The sequence below is a fragment of the Muscardinus avellanarius genome, assembly GCF_963383645.1.
Source record: "Muscardinus avellanarius genome assembly, chromosome: X".
In the NCBI taxonomy this organism is placed as follows: domain Eukaryota; kingdom Metazoa; phylum Chordata; class Mammalia; order Rodentia; family Gliridae; genus Muscardinus; species Muscardinus avellanarius.
In genome coordinates this window covers 102223745-102227850 of record NC_137792.1, presented here as the reverse complement: position 1 = coordinate 102227850, position 4106 = coordinate 102223745, and the positions used below count along the sequence as shown (strand labels likewise).

Below are 4106 nucleotides of genomic sequence, written 5' to 3'. Positions count from 1 at the left end.
GCCCTTTGCAACTCAGTGAGACCTTGTTTCAAAAATAAAGAATAAAAATTAGGGCTAGGGGTGTAGCTTGGAGGTAGAATACCCCTGGGTTCCATCCCCAGTACTGCAAAAAGAAAAAAAGAAAAGTAAAATGCCTCTGGGCTCAATTCCCAGTAAAACACACACACACACACACACACACACACACACACACACACACACACACACACGTCAAGGAATTGAATCATGGATATCAACCAATGTCTTTGCTTCTTTGCTACCATCTCTGTTTCAGATGCCTTCTGGGAGATGATACCAAAACCACACAGGGAGGACGAGCCTGATCGCTCTCATATGGCCTCTTCAGAGTATCCCCACTGGCCGGGCGTGGTGGTGCACGCTTGTGATCCCCGCGCTTGGGAGGCTCAGACAGGAGGATCGTGCAGGTTCGAAGCCAGCCTCAGCTACTTAGTGAGGCTCTCAGCAACTCAGTGAGACCCTGTTTCCAAATAAAGTATAAAATAGGTCTGGGAGTATAGCCCGGAGGTAGAAAGCTTCTGGGTTCCACCCCCAGTACCACACACACAAAAAAACCCCAGAGTATCCCCACTGACAAATAATACTCTTCAAAGAGTCTGTGAAGACTGATTGGCAAGAGGACTATCTCCCTTCCAAATTTTGGACAATAAACCTTTTCTTCTCTGGGATCAGATGGGCAAATCTCTCCTTTGAAAAGTAATTGAGATAATCTTTTAAAAGTGAGAGCGTAATGCCGACTTGACCATTTTGTAAACTCAGCACAGAAAGATAACTTTGAATTTTATTCCTGATAAATTTCAGTAACATTTGACTGAACAAAAATTCAAGGCTTTACATGTTGTTCTGGCAAGGAAAATACATGTTGCTATAGGCTGGGATCCCTTACCAGAAACGTTTGGATCCAGAAGTGTTTTAGACCTCAGAATTATTATTATTATTATTATTATTATTATTATTATTTTTGGTGGTACTGGGGATGGAACCCTTCTACTTCCAGGCTACACTCCCAGACCTATTTTTTTTAATATTTAATTTGGAAACAGGGTCTCAGTAGCGGAGGCTGGCTTCGAACCGGCGCCATCTTCCTGTTTCAGCCTCCCAAGCGCGGGGATTACAAGCGTGTGCCACCACGCCCGGCTTTAGACTTCAGAATTTTTTGAATCTGAGAATGCTTACATAAGATGTTACCTGTTGAGCACCTCTAAATCAAAAATCTGAAATCCAAGACGCTCCAAAATCTTGCAGATGGGAGAGGGGCTTTATGCCTACTCGCTTAAGGGTCAGGTCAGGGCTTTAGCTCTTTGGAGACTGTGGAATCAAAAGGACCTTGCCATCATGGGAACTCATTTATAGAATTGGTTGACTTACTGGTTGACAGTAGGGAACACAGTTGCAGGGTACGGAGGGATAGGATTTCCTTGCAGATAAGGTGCTATACGGGAAGAGTGGCATCTCCCCCTCCCTGCTTGGGATTGGTCCTGGGCGCCCTGGAGAACTACCTTCAGCCTGCCGCCGAACGCTGGTTGGATCCTGCTACTGGAAGGCAACCAGCTCAACACAGATCATGTATTGCGCATGTCATCTGATCCACTTGGTGGCTCTGTGAGGCAAATATTATCCCCATTTCACAGACCACAAGACTGACATGTGGTTCGAAGGTGCTGAAACATAATGGATCTAAGTGCTGGGTTGATTCCTCTAGCTATGAGTCCCTGAAGTAATGTAAATTTTAGTTTACATTCTGGCATTCTACTTCCGAGCTACACCCTCAGCCCTTTTTTTTTTTTTTTAGTCTTTATTTTGAAACAGGGTCTCACTGAGTTGCAGAGGGCCTCACTAAGTAGTAGCTGAGGCTGTCCACGATCTGCAGTCCTCCTGTCTCAGCCTCCCGAATGCTGGGATTACAAGCGTGCGCTACCATGCCTGGCTGGCAGCAAGAATTTTAAGTATCTTCATCATCCTCGTGAGTTCACTCAACAATTCAATGCTTATCACACATCGTTTTCTGGTTTTAGTTGAAAAAAATGATTATAGCAGCCTCTCTTCACTTATGGGGCTGCCCACATTCTCTCTTGAATGTGTATTTCCTGCATTATGATTGAAAGAGCTATAGCTAAAACCTTCCAGTTACATTATCATACTCTATTTTATTTCACAGACTCCTTACCCTCCTAGGACCTGTTGCATGCAACTTTTGCGGCTTGGCATTTTTTGGGGGCAGGGGATATATCTATTCCAGATCTGTCTGCCACTTAGCATTTGTATAGTCAGAATGGAAATGGGGCTGAGGTTGTAAATTGTATTGAAAAAGAAAAGATTGCAATTAAAAATCAACAAATGTGAAAGCCCAGGAAAGTATAACTGCATCTCTGGTTTTGCCAGATTTTCACGTTTTTATACAATAAAATGCCACTATAAAATTTAAAAAATTATTATAGCAAACATAATTCATATTCTTTAGGAAAAAATGGAGATGAATGAGAAGGAAGGGAAGAAAGAAAGAAAGAGTGAGAAGCAGGGCATGGTATAATCCCAGGACTTGGGAGGCTGAGACGGGAGGATTGCAGGTCAGCCTCAGCTACTGAGTGAGGACCTCTGCAACTTAGTGAGACTCTGATTCAAAATAAAGAATAAAAAATTAGGGCTGGGGGTGTAGCTTGGAGGTAGAATGTCCCTGGGTTCAATCCCTAGTACCATGAAAGAAAGAAGGAAAGAAGGAAAGAAGAAAAGAAAGAAAGAAAGAGTAGAGAGTGTGTTACACATTGGAGAATCAGGATGATTGAGAGCCCAGGAGAAGGAGCAGCAGTGCCCACTAATCTGGTTACATCCTGGGTGAGCACACCAGCAGAGGACTGGCATGGAGATATTTAACCATTGGTGAGTCTGACAGACTTGTGTGTGTGTGTGTGGGGGGGTGGTCCTGGGGATGGAACCCAGGGGCATTTTACCTCTGAGCTACATCCCAGCCCTATTTTTTATTCTTTATTTTGAAACCAGGGCTCACTGAGTTGCAAAGGGCCTCACTAAGTAGCGGAGGCCGTCCTTGTACCACGATCCTCCGGTCTCAGCCTCCCAAATGCTGGGATTACAAGCGTGCGCCACCACGCCCAGCTTTCAGACTCATTTTTGGGCACAAGTGAGACTTATTCTTGGTCACCATGTAGGAATAATGACTGTGTCCTTTTCAGTGTACACACGTTCAGGGTTTTCTTTAAGCACAAACACATAGTTATAAAAATGGGCAGATACTGTATATGCGGTTCTGCACACTTTTTATTGTTATTTTACAATGTACATGCACACGGGTGAAAATCCTGTACTAAAAGACAGACAGAGCGCTGTGGTTTGGGTCAAAAGGCTGCTGGTAAGGACAGTGACACCTAAGCCAAGTGTCAGCTTAAGGTTAAAGCACAGGGCCTGGCACGCATCTACCAGGGAAAGCAGGGTGGCAATATGCTCATCGGAGAAGCCGGCATCGGAGGCCAGAGGCATTAAAGGTATGGGATGTCATGTAAGCCCCTCTGGCCCCTTCCTCCGCCCCTCACTCCCCGGACACCCCGTTGGCCCCTGGGGGCGAACGCATCCTGAGCATCCCTTTGCATCCAGTGAAAACCACCCATTCTCTGTTTTTTCCTTAGCTCCTCCTGAGCCCTCGACACATCTGCACACTCTCTCATCTCCTCACTGCTCAGATGCCTGTCCTGCAAGTCCTCCCGAGAGTTCTTGGGGGAGTCGTCCGTCGTCCCCCTGTCCGTTTTCCTTTTCGCCTTGCGGGGCACGTAATCCTCGGCCGGGCGCTTCTCGGCGGCCCGCGGCTCGCTGGCGGCCGGCTTGGCCTGGGACTCTGGCGGGCCCTCGCCCTGGGGCTGGCCCGCAGCCTCAGACTGGCCCTGCTTGTCTGGCTTGCCCTGGGCTCCCCGCTGTTCCCCGTCCTCTCCCTGGCCCTCCGCCTTGCCCTCGCCCGCCGGCTGCCCCTCCGCCGCCGGCTTCTCCTCCTTTTCCGACTTCCCTTCTTCAGGCTCTACTTCGTCTTCTGCCTTTCCCTCCTTTTCCAGTTTGACTTCATTTTCACTGTGGAGTTTTTCCAT

General features: G+C 47.2%; 1 pseudogene across 1 annotated transcript; it reads right to left on the bottom strand.

The window, feature by feature from the left end:
• Positions 1–3559: 3559 nt before the first annotated feature.
• LOC308278771 lies at positions 3560–4106 on the bottom strand (annotated as a pseudogene). Its single transcript has one exon. The product of its transcript is annotated as an uncharacterized misc_RNA (transcript).